Source organism: Trichechus manatus, unplaced genomic scaffold (genome assembly GCF_000243295.1).
Source record: "Trichechus manatus latirostris isolate Lorelei unplaced genomic scaffold, TriManLat1.0 scaffold00047, whole genome shotgun sequence".
Classification (NCBI taxonomy): Eukaryota; Metazoa; Chordata; class Mammalia; order Sirenia; family Trichechidae; genus Trichechus; species Trichechus manatus.
This window is the reverse complement of record NW_004443983.1, coordinates 7,752,429-7,764,865: the sequence shown is the minus strand read 5'-3', so window position 1 is coordinate 7,764,865 and position 12,437 is coordinate 7,752,429. Positions and strand designations below refer to the sequence as shown.

General features: G+C 38.9%; 1 long non-coding RNA gene across 4 annotated transcripts in view; it reads left to right on the top strand.

Moving 5' to 3' along the window:
* Positions 1–12,437, top strand: part of LOC111820708 (uncharacterized) — a 275,419-nt gene that overhangs the window by 216,203 nt on the left and 46,779 nt on the right. For 3 of the 4 annotated variants that reach the window (XR_002824221.1, XR_002824220.1, XR_002824223.1), the window contains 2 exons: positions 1,707–1,854; positions 4,124–4,364. This is a non-coding gene — a long non-coding RNA (uncharacterized LOC111820708). Of the gene's footprint in view, positions 1–1,706; positions 1,855–4,123; positions 4,365–12,437 lie in introns of those variants that run through there. The other variant, XR_002824222.1, reaches the window with a different exon arrangement.

Below are 12,437 nucleotides of genomic sequence, written 5' to 3'. Positions count from 1 at the left end.
AACACAACAGAGGGTCCCTGATGGAGCAGTAGAATGATGGGATGCAGAATTCAAATGCTAGTAAGAAGACCAGACTTAATGGTCTGACTGAGACTGGAGGCGCCCCAGAAAGCATGGCCGCTGGACTCTCTGTCACCCCAGAAGTAAAACAATTTCTGAGGCCAACTCTTCAGACAGGGATTGGACTGGACTGTGGGACATAAAGTGATACTCGTGAAGAATGTGCCTCTTAGTCAAGTAGATACAAGAAACCAAAGGGGCGGCTTCTGTCCAGAGGTGAGAGGGGAAGGCAGACAGAGTTAGGAGCTGGTTGAATGTTCATGAGGAATTAGGAGCGGAGGGGAGGAGTGTGCTGTCGCAGAATAGGGTGAGCGGTTAGGGTCTCATAACAATGTATGTAAAAAAAAAAAATTTGTATGGAAGACTAACTTGAAATGTAAACTTCATTTAATTACAACAGTAAAAAAAAATAAAGAGAACATGATGTGTTCTGGGAAGTGTAAAGAGGTCATTATGGCTTTAATGAAGGATATGGAGAGGTGGAAGTGAGAGAGAAACACTTGGTTAGGGATGGGAGAGGCTGAGAGGTAAGCAGGAGCCAGATCAGGAAGGGCCTTACATGCTGGTGTAAGGAATTTGGATTTTATCTTGAAGATCGATGTGAGCATTGTACTATGATCAGATTGTCATTATGGAAAGGTGACTACATTTGCAGGAGACAGATTGCAGAAAGATAGATTGGAGGTCATTTGGATAACAGTCACATCAGAGATGATAGAGGCATAAACTGTAGCATCCAGAAGCTATGAGGATAGAGAGAAATTCATAAGGTAGTAAAACCAGGGCTTATGTTGGACTCCAACTCTGTGGTTCAATAGTTGTTTAAAATTTTAGAAGAAGAAAAAAAAAAAAGTTGTTATCCTTATTTCTTTTTTCCTCCCAGCCCACGTATAATTTATCAGCAAGTCTTTTCAGTTTTACCTCAAAAGTTCACCTAATCTCTCTTTTCATCTATCTTCACTTCCACCACTCTATTCCAAGACACCATCATCTTTTGTCTAAACTACTGCGAAAGACTCCTAACTGTCTCCGTCCTTCCTCTCTAGTCCCTCATTGATTTTCCACACAGCCAGTGGAGTAATCTTTCTGAAAAGTAAACCAGACCATATGACTCTCCTGCTTACAGCTTCCAATAGTTTCACTTCATACTTAGAATTAAATATCAACTGCCTTTCTCTGGTTTATAAAGCCCAATCTTTGCTTACCTCTTAGACTATTCTTTGAATTTCTCTACAAATTAACCTCAGTGACTTTACTCCGCCATATCCTTTGTCTGGAATGTTCTTCTTCTAGATCCTTTCATGGTTTTACCCCTTCTTACCAATCAGGTCTTAAATTATGTACTAATCAGTATCTAAAATTGTTTTATGTGTACATTATTAATATATAGAAATGTCCATTGTCTGTCTCTCCTCCCTACAGTATAGGAGCAAGACTTTGAATATCTTGTCCACTGCTATATCCCAGCATCTAGCACATTGCCTGACACATAAAAGAATCTGAATAAATATTTTTAGAAAGAATGAATAAATTAAAGGGGGAAACGAGAAAAAGAATGCTGTTCTGGTTCCTTTAGCTCCCTTTTCCTGAGAGCAGTTGAGGGGAAACCACTTCCCTTTTTTGTCTGGTTTACCTTTCTCTTCCAGCCTGAAGTCCCCTCCGTGACAGCTGAGTATTAGGAGATGCAGGACGGTTTCATTTGCGAATGGAAAACTGGCAGTCTTCCCAACTTTCTGTGTTTATAGTTTCTGTGTAGAGTAAGACAAGCCACAAATCTGCTCCAGGACTTACCAGGTAAGGAAATTGGAGAGAAAAAGGAAGAAGGAAAGAGGGTGGTTTTGTTCCTTTAAGATCATGTAGCTCAAGTTTACAACCACTGCTGTACCCTGGATTGTTGATTTTCCCAGTGTGGTTATGTTATCTGTGGTTTATTTTTAAACCTCAATATAAAGATGTGATAACTATATATTGCAGTAATAATACACTCTCAATAAATGCTTTGTTAATATTGAAGCACTCCAATCAGGAATCCACTCTCCAATGGTTTCTAGGCAAATGACTGTCATCAGAGAGTTCACTAATTAGCAGCAGGCTTGACAGAAATACATTTTCATTGGTGAAATGAGTAATGTTGAAGACATGTAGTTGGCTGGAAAGAATATAGAAGCATCTCTGCCCTTTCAGGATGACAGCAAGGACCTTCAATATCTGCCTTTCCGTGAACAATGTATCCAGCAAGCTCAGCAGCCCAACTCAGCGTCTGGGTCTAGGACTCATTTTTGCCCTCTCCCTACCTCCCACTCACCCCTTTATGGAGGCACCAGGCTCATGATTCAATGAGAAGGCATGCTGAATATTTTGCCATCAGAATATTGTGCACTGGCCTCAGAGTGATCCTTTCATGCAAAGCACTAATCGAAATACCCAAATGGGCAGAGAGCCAGGGCATCATGGAGCTTATGGGAACAGGATGTATAATGTTTTTGTACCTGCCTCCTAAGAAATGTTTGTACTCGTGGCAGAATTTTGTCTGAGAATTATTTGCACTGCAATGTACTACTAATTGTGAAGTTGTGGGGGGAGTGGGTGGATAACTTCCACCTATGTATTGTCAGAGGCCATCTATATTTATAAGATAAAGATATCTACATTTGTAAGAATTGATTTAGGTTGGCTCACAGCAAATGGGTAGCTTCCCCACATCATCCAGAGACCAGCGGCCCACGGCCCATCAGCTTTTAGTCCGGCCCTAGTGGACGGGGCAGTTGCCTTTCAAGAGAGGGCCTAGGAGAACTGGGCATATGGTGCTGATTGCCTTTGTTGGTCATTAATAAATTGAACAATCTGGAAACCTTGGGTGGGAAAACTAGTTGAGGCTAGTCAAAACCTAGCACAGAGTGCTGTCTGTGTACCTCTTGTTACACATATAAGTCCTCATGGTGACATGGCCTTTATTAGAAGAAATCTGTCTGGGGCTTTGGAAGTATATACCCCAAAACTAAGGAAATTCATGTCTAAGTTTATAATTTCCTAGCATTAGCTACTTGCTTATGTCCATGTATATTTTCCAGTGTGATTTTGTTCTTATGCTTATCCAGTTTTCCTAAACCAAATGTTTCTCATTGCAGCATTTTTTAAAGTTATCTATTCAACAAAGTAGCCTCCTTCTATTAACCACTCAACTCATTTTCTTCATAGTGGATCCTGAAAAAGCAAGTACAAGTTTTCAATAGCCTCAGACTCTGAAAAGGGGCAATTATAGTCAAAGACCAGCCATTTAGCAAATTAATGTTTTGGTTCATTAAAACAAATTGCAGTAGAAATACAAAAATGTTATATGACTTCCAAGGTTTACATAAGCCTTACAAACATTTTTAAGGGAGAGGCAATTTAGCAGAGTGGATAATAACATGGGCTCCAGAGCCAGACTGCTGGGAAGCAAATCCTGGCTTTGGTATTTGCTACTGAATGATCTTGGAAAAGTTACTTAAACTCTCCGCACCACAGTCTCCCTACCTATAAAATTACTATAATAGTAGTACCTACTTCATGGGGTTGTTATAAAATTAAGTTCTATAAGGCACAAGATGTGCTTAGAATACTGGCTGAAACTTGTAAACATTTTAAAAATTAACTATTATTAATATTTTTAGACATCATTAATAATATCTTTAAATAAACAGGAGGCTTGTTTTAATAGAAAGAATACCAAGATTCTACTTGCAGCTTATTTACCAGCTGATGGGTGAACTGGAAAAAATAACTCGACTGCTCTGGGCTTCAGTCCTCTGATTCATAAGCTGAATTTCCAAGTTTTCCTATAATAGTAAAATGTTATGATTCTATGATATCATTCCCCATCTCTGGAGTTTAAAGAAAATACTTTAAAAGAAAGTCTTAAAAAGACATAATGTAAATAATAAAAATAAATGGAAAGGAGAAAACTGCATTTAAATTTCTCTTGAGTCAGAAGAACTGGCCACTTGTCCTTCCTAACCCCATCCCACCTTACTTTTTATTTTTCTTTTTGTTCTGGTCTGGTTCTTGGCAAACACATTGATAGGAAGATGAAAAAGAGAAAAAACTTTGAGGATAAATGGTTTGCAGATGGATTTGATGCATCCATGGGGTGGAAGCGCATGTGTGCATGCATCTTGTCTCAAGAAACCTAACAGAAATTCAGTATCCAGAGAAATTACATGAAATCAGGCCAGCATTTTATTGAAAAGAGATCAAGTCCTACACCTCTTTGGACTGGGACTGGAAAGGCTTTAGAGATGTAAGCTGTTACTTATTTTCTTGTTTATTTAAAAATATATCATGCTGTGTGCCAGAACCACATTGTTAAAAAATTATCTGTTCCTAGTAGCAGGGTCAGAGGTCTGGGGACCATGCTTTCAGGGGACATCTAGGTCAATTGGCATAACAAAGTTTATTGAAAAAATGTTCTGCATCTGGGCATCTGGGGTCTTAAAAGCTAGTGAATGGCCATCTAAGATGCATCAATTGGTCCCAACCCACCTGGAGTAAAGGAGAATGAAGAACACCAAAGTCACGAGGAAAGCGTTAGCCTAAGAGACAGAAGGGGCCACATAAACTGGAGACTGCAAAAGCCTGAGACCAGAAGAACTAGATGGTGCCTGGCTACCACCAATTACCACCCTGACAGGGAACACAACAGAGAGTCCCTGACGGAGCAGAAGAAAAGTGGGATGTAAAATTCAAATTTTAGTAAAAAGACCAGACTTCATGGTCTGAGTGAGACTGGAGGAACTCCAGAAAGCATGGCCCCCGGACTCTGTCAACCCAGCACTAAACCATTCCCAAGGCCAACTCTTCAGTCAAAGATTAGACTGGACTATGGGACATAAAATGATACTCGTGAAGAGTATGCTTCTTAGCTCAAGTAGATACATGAGACTAAAGGGGCAGCTCCTGTCCAGAGATGAGATGAGAAGGCAAAGAGGGTCAGGAGCTGGTTGAATGGACATGGGAAATCCGGGGTGGAAAGGAGGAGTGTGCTGTTACAGTATAGGGAGAGCAATTAGGGTCACATAACAATGTATAAATTTTTGTATGAGACTAACGTGAATTGTAAACTTTCACTTAAAGTACAACGATAAAATAAAATTGAAAAAAAAAAAAAAGACCTGTTCCTTCTGCACCAGAATAGGCTTGTTTTGGGGCAACTTCCCTCACAAGTCACATTTGCTATTCCATGAAACATACAGATCTCCCAGGAGTGGTAGAATGTAGACTGATGTACAAGAGCGACCCAAAGCACAGTTTGCACAAGTTTCTAACATTACCCAATCAAAGGTTAGCATACTCTAGTATTATAAGACTTTGCTGATTCCCGTAAAATGTTCATGACATTATGCATTGTGCTCATTTACAGTTTCCACCAACAGCCCCCTTTTCAGTAAAGCTCTATAGCTTGCACTGAAGATGCTGTATACATCCCCACTCCATACTCTTAACATGATGTGAGAATTCTGTTTCCGATCAACTTCTTTCCTTGTCCTATCTGGGTTACTAATATTAAGATGCTATGTGAGCACTGTTCCTTCTTCCTTTGTTAATGAGGCTTTCCTAGGCAGGCTTTCCCATCAACTCAGAAAAGCATCTCTGGGTCTGTTTGCTATCCAACCCCATTCTTCATAGTCTGTGAGTCTCCTTCAGCTCACGGAACTGCCGTTGGTGATGGGGGTTTTGGAATGTCAGTTTGAGGTTGTGCAAGCCACCGATAAAATATATCAAGGGAAAAATTATCTCAACTACCAGGGGACCAGAACCACAAAAAAGTAGTAGTTGACCCCTAAATTTTGATAAGAATAGATTTAGAACCCAGGCCTTACTATTCTATGTTGGTGTTTTTCTTAGAATAGCATAATAACTCTGCTTAATGAAGTAGAGAACAAGTTTGGTATTTTTTAATCACCTTTCTCCTCCTAGATAAATACTATTTTACTTTTCCCTGAGGAAACAATATATCCTGAATAGTTAGTAAAGAATTTTTCCCTTAGGAAGGAAAGGGAATTTCGTATCCTGTTAATATTTATAGTCAGACTTAGTTTTATAAATTGTAACTAATTCAGACACATTGGTCTAGATGGAGAAGTTTTGAGTCAGACTTAAGAGTTAAATTATTTTTTCTTGATTTGGGAATCCAGTGTTTCCTTTTCTCTCTTCAGAAGCTTGTATGATCATTGTTTCTTTCTAGAAGAATGGTATGTCCTTTGCAGGAAGCCCCCTCCCCAGCTGTGCGCAAACACCTTAAATGCCACTTCCTCCTGATCCCACCACCAGCTCTTCCTACCTGATGTTTCCCAAATAGCCTCATTTGTTCCCTTAATTGCACACAGAGTGCACTCATGTGCCTAACACTCACCAAAGCTCATGGATCTTGGCAAACTAAGCCAAATTAGAGCAAAACGCCAAAAGCTGATAAGTAAAGTGTCCATTCCAATGCACCAACTCATTTGTCATGCATTAGCTTGCCTTTGTGCATTCATTTTCCTGATTTCTGTCACCAGCCTTTATTATTAATATATGTCTTTATGGCTATTATCCTTTCAACATAGAATTTCTAGAACTAGGTCTAGGTTCTCCATTCCCAAGATTAACCAACGTTTAACATAAAATAAAAAACAACCTACAGAGCTGCAAGGCTAATTGTGATAGCATCTCTCACGTACTGCCTCACTAACCTTTTATTTCTGCAGTTTGTGCTTGTATGGGTTAAGATCAATGTGCAGAGATCAATGTACCTCCTTGCACTTTTCCACAGGAGGAGTTCAGAGTTGGTGGTGCAGGTGACACCTGAACCAAAAATGCAGAGGAAGTGGGTCATGATCAGAGGTACTTCCTGAGGAGTAGGGGACTTTGAAGATGAGAACCCCTCCCTAGAATCCATCTCAGAGTTCTAAGGCCAGGTATTAGGGGGTTATTTCTGTGCTCAGTAGAACTATTTGATCTAGTCCCTGTGATATAGCTCTTGGTGATGACACTTCCAACCTAGAGAACACTGTGTTATTTTGTCTTCACTGTCTTAGAGCTCAAGGTGAGAAATTCCATCTCACAAATACTGTGCTCATAAATGTGGTGTCTTGAAAGTGAATGCAACAGAGGAGGGCAACAGAGGCTGCAGGCACAGAATAGGAAAGACAGGCATGTTCACCCCCTCTTAGGTCTCTCAGCCATTATGGAGGTTCTCTGAGGACCCCTGGAGACTGGGAGATACATGAGACCCTCCAATTGACAAGGTTTACCCTCAGATCACAGTCCCTGGGTGGTGCAGATAGTTAATATGCTTGGCTGCTAACCAAAAGGTTGGTGGTTCAAGTCCACCCAGAGCCACTTCAGAAGAAAGGCCTGGCAGTCTACTTCTGAAAAATCAGTTATTGAAAACCGTATGGAGCACAGTTGTACTGTGACATACATGGGGTTGCCATGAGGCAGAATCGACTCCACAGCAACTGGTTTACCCTCAAATCGTGAGCTCTTCCATAAAGGCTTGAAAAACTGCTCCTCCTATGAGTCATCTTTATGTGACACAACTGCCTGCACAGAGAGTACTCTTTCCCTCTTAATATGTCTCTTCTAGTCATCGATAAAGCCATATTTCTCCAGTCAATCAGAGGCCATATTCCACAAGTACACAAATTGGGTCTCAAAGGCTCAGTTTCCTATTCATTTACTCTGATTATCTTGAGTTGCTCATGACTATTTGACCTAAAGTTAAGGCCTACACTTAATCACATAAGGTATTCTAACAACACTGGGCATAATGTGAGCTTCACTTAATTTTTCTAATCCCCTTTCCTGACCTCCAACCCAGCTCTTCAGTGTCAGCCTAACACATGAACTTTCCTGAAGTGAACACAAGAAAATACGTTTCTATAAAGTCCTTAGCTCAAACTTCTTCACTTCCTAGTTGGTTGATAAAGTCATAGATTTTCCTCCCAGTGGTTCTTATCTCTTTTTAGGGGAAGAAATGGTGTCACAGACCCAGTCGAGATCTGCTGTATGTTATAGACCCTTTCCTCAGATAATTGTACATGCAAACTCACACATCATTGAAGGTTGTTTCAAGACCCTGTGAGGTTCATCCATGAGCTCCAGGCCCACCCACAAACCCCAGAGCTGGAGTCTGGATGACTAAGAAAGTCTTGCTTCCCAGTAAGAAGGAAAATCTGCCCATCAGATGCTAAAATATAAAGAGATAAAATTCACAGTGGAAAATACTTTTGATTATTTCAGGTCTTATTTTAGTAACAGTGAAAGTAATACTTAATATTTAATCAGTTTGGATTCAGGATTCAGAGGAATGTCTAAACATTAATTTAATCAACGACAGAAAAAGAATAATACTGAGAGCCACTCTTAGACTTTTGCAGAATAGCTATGCAAAAGTTATTTTTTCCAGTTAATTTTTGGTTCAATTTTCCCCTGGGTAACTATAAGCAGTTCATAAGAACATGCTGATCTACTAGGAATTAGATGGGCTCCCTTGGTGTAATACTTGAAGATTTTCTGCTATCTTTTTTTGAAGTGTCTAATCCAGACAATCTGATACTGCAACCTGCCATTTCCATTGAGACAGAAAGTATTTTACATTAATTTTTAGTTATGCAAAGGATCATAGTAAATAATCATATGAGCTCTTATTCAAATTATGAAGCATTTTTACTGTTCAATAACTTCAAGCAAATAAACCTGTACAGAGTAGTTTCCTTAGCTATACAACATGTGGAAAATATAGATTATAACCCTGACATTTACATCAAATCTCAGCCTTCAAGGGAAGAAGGTGCCAAAATACTATAAAATCTGATTTGTCTGACATTTTATCAGGACTCTCTCTACTTATAATACTTCTGAAACCATTTATATATATATATAAAGCTGAAGCAAGATAGAAATCATTATGGAATAAATTACATTCACAAATGTTTTATTATAATATGTAATTTTTTATTCCTAGTATTTGAAATTTGATAATTTATGCTCCATAGATCTGATAAATCTATTACTCAGAACACTTTGTAACTAACAGTTTTGTTATTAAATAAACTGCATAGACAGTGTAAAAAGTTTTAAAAATACAGAAGAAAACAAAAAGTACCAGTAATTATATCCCCAGGGTGTACATATGAGAGAGATTTCTCTCCATAGAGAAGTTTAACCTCTATAATGATAGCAGAAATTTTTTACTTCAGTCATCTCTCATGTTACTTTATCTCTCATGTTAATTAGTTTATGCTTTCTTCTTCTCATTTCAACATGCTCTTCCTTTGTATTCTCTGAGTTTTTTTATATGAATTACTTTTTGTAGTATATGTGTGATAAAAGGCCCTTTATATTTTATAGTCAGTACATTGTCACCACCATGAGTCCATCTGTTTGTCTTACTGCAGTAGCTTGAGTTTTGCTGTGATTCTGGAAGCTATGCCATTGATATTCCAAATACAAGCAAGGTTACACATGATGGATAGGTTTCAGCTGAGCTTCCAGACTAGACAGACTAGGAAGAAGGACCTGGCTGTATACTTCTGAAAAAACTGGCCAGAGAAAACCTTATGAATAGCAGCAGAAAATTGTTTCCCATATTGCCAGAAGATGAGCACCTGACATTAAGGCACTAAAATACGACTGGAGAAGAGCTGCCTCCTCAAAATAGAGTCGACCTTGATGATGTGGATTGAGTCAAGCTTTTGGTAACTTCATTTGCTGATGAGGCACAACTCAGGTGAAAAGAAACACCTACAAACATCCATTGGTAATCACAACATGGCATGTACAAAGTATTAAGGAAAATTGGAAGTCATCAAAAATGAAATGGAACACATAAAGATCAATATCCTAGGCATTAGTGAGTTGGAATGGACTGGTATTAGCCATTGTGAATCAGACAATCATATGGTCTGCTATGTCAGGAACAACAAATTGAAGAGGAATGACTTTACATTCATCATCGAAAGGAAAATTTCAAGATTTATCCTGAAGTACAACACTGTCAGTGATAGAATAATATCTATATGCCTACAAGGAAGACCAGTTAATACAACTATTCTTCAAATTTGCACATCAAACACTAAAGCCAAAGATAAAGAAATTGAAGATTTTTACCAATTTCTGCAGGGTTGAAATTGATCAAACATGTGATCCGGCTGCACTGATAATTACTGGTTATTGGAATGTGAAAGGTGGAAATGAAGAAGGATCAGTAGTTGGAAAATACAGCCTTGGTAATAGAAATGATGCTGGAGATCGCATGATAGAATTTTCCAAGACCAACAACCTATTCATCGGAAATACCTTTTTTCAACAACATAAACAGTAACTATACACGTGGACCACACCAGATGGAAAACACAGGAATCAAATCGACTACATCTGTGGAAAGAGACGATGGAAAAGCTCTGTAACATCAGTCAGAACAAGGCCAGAGGCCAACTATGGAACAGCTCATATACAAGTTCAAGTTGAAGCTGAAGAAAATTAAAACAAGTTCACGAGAGCCAAATTTCAACCTTGAGTATATCCCGCCTGGCTTTAGAGACCATCTCAAGAATAGATTTGATGCACTGAATGCTAATGACAAGTTGTGGGATGACATCAAGGACATTATACGCAAAGAAAGCAAAAGGTCTTTAAAAAGTCAGGAAAGAAAGAAAAGTCAAAAATGGATGTCAGAGAAGTCACTGACACTGGCTCTTAAACATGCAATAGTGAAAGGGAATGAAAGAAACGAAGAAGTAGAAGAACTGAAGAGAAGATTTCAAAGGACATCTCGAGAAGACAAAGTAAAGTACTATAATGAAATGTGCAAAGACTTGGAGTTAGGAAACCAAAAGAGAAGAACACTTTCAGCATTTCTCAAGCTAAAAGAACTGAAGAAAAAATTCAAGCCCCAGGTTGCAATTTTGAAGGATTCTACAGGCAAAATATTGAACAACACAGGAAGCATCAAAAGAAAATGGAAGGAATACACAGAGTGACTGTACTAAAAAGAATTGGTCGATGTTTAACCATTTCAGGAGGTAGTATATGATCAAGAACCGATGGTACTGAAGGAAGAAGTCCAAGCTGCACTGAAGGCATTGATGAAAAACAAGGCTCCAGGAATTGATGGAATACCAATTGAGATGTTTCAACAAACAGATGCAGCACTGGAGGTGCTAATCACCTGTGCCAAGAAAATCTGATGACAGCTATCTGGCCAACCAATTGGAAGAGATCCATATTTGTGCCCATTCCAAAGAAAGGTGATCCAACTTAATGCAGAAATTATTGAGCAATATCATTAATGTCACACGTAAGTAAAATTTTGCTGAAGGTAATTCAAAAATGGTTGCAGAGGTACATCAACAGGCAATTGCCAGAAATTCAAGCTGGATTCAGAAGAGGACATGGAATGAGGGCTATCATTGATGATGTCAGATGGATTTTGGCTGAAAGCAGAGAACACCAGAAAGATGTTTACCTGTGTTTTGTTGACTATGCCAAGCCATTTGACTGCGTGTATCAAAACAAATTATGGATAACATTGCGAAGAATGGGAATTCCAGAACAATTGTGCTCATGAGGAACCTGTACATAGACCAAGAGGCAGTTGATCAAACAGAGCAAGGGAATACTGGGTGGTTTAAAATCAGGAAAGGTGCGTGTCATGGTTTTATCCTTTCATCATACTTATTCAGTCTGTGTGGTGAGCAAAGAATCCGAGAAGCTGAACTGTATGTATCAGGATTGGTAGAAGACTCATTAACAACCTGCAAATGATACAACCTTGCTTGCTGAAAGCAAAGAGAACTTGAAGCAGCAGATTTTCCCAATGCAGTGTTTCGTTCTGTTGCACATAGGGTCGCTATGAGTCGGAACCAACTGGATGGCAACTAACAACAACAACCTTGCAGTAGTTAGGAGCTTGGGCTTTTTAGTTCATCTGCTTCCATTCTGAGCCGGGTCCTGCCACTTTCATGCTGAGTGAAGTTGGGCAATTTGCATATTCCCTTTTTCTAAACTTTAATACCTACAAAATGGGAACAATTGTCATGCCAAAGTCACAGGTAGGAACAGTCATGCAAATGAGGAGTGCATACAGTTTGTGCAGGTAGTTTTAAAAGGAATCATACCAACTATTCTGTTCTATAAACTGCTGGTTTTTCACTTGATACATGCTAGAGACCTTTCCATGCCAATATGAGTAGACATTTTCTTTGTAAAGGTTTTACACATTTTTCTACAGTATATATTTAAAAATTTTATTGCTGTTTAAGAAAACACAGAGAGGATCATTGAGGAACTGCTGACAGAAAACTTTCCCAATATCATGAAAGATGAAAAGCCGGCCATCCAAGAAGCTCAACGAA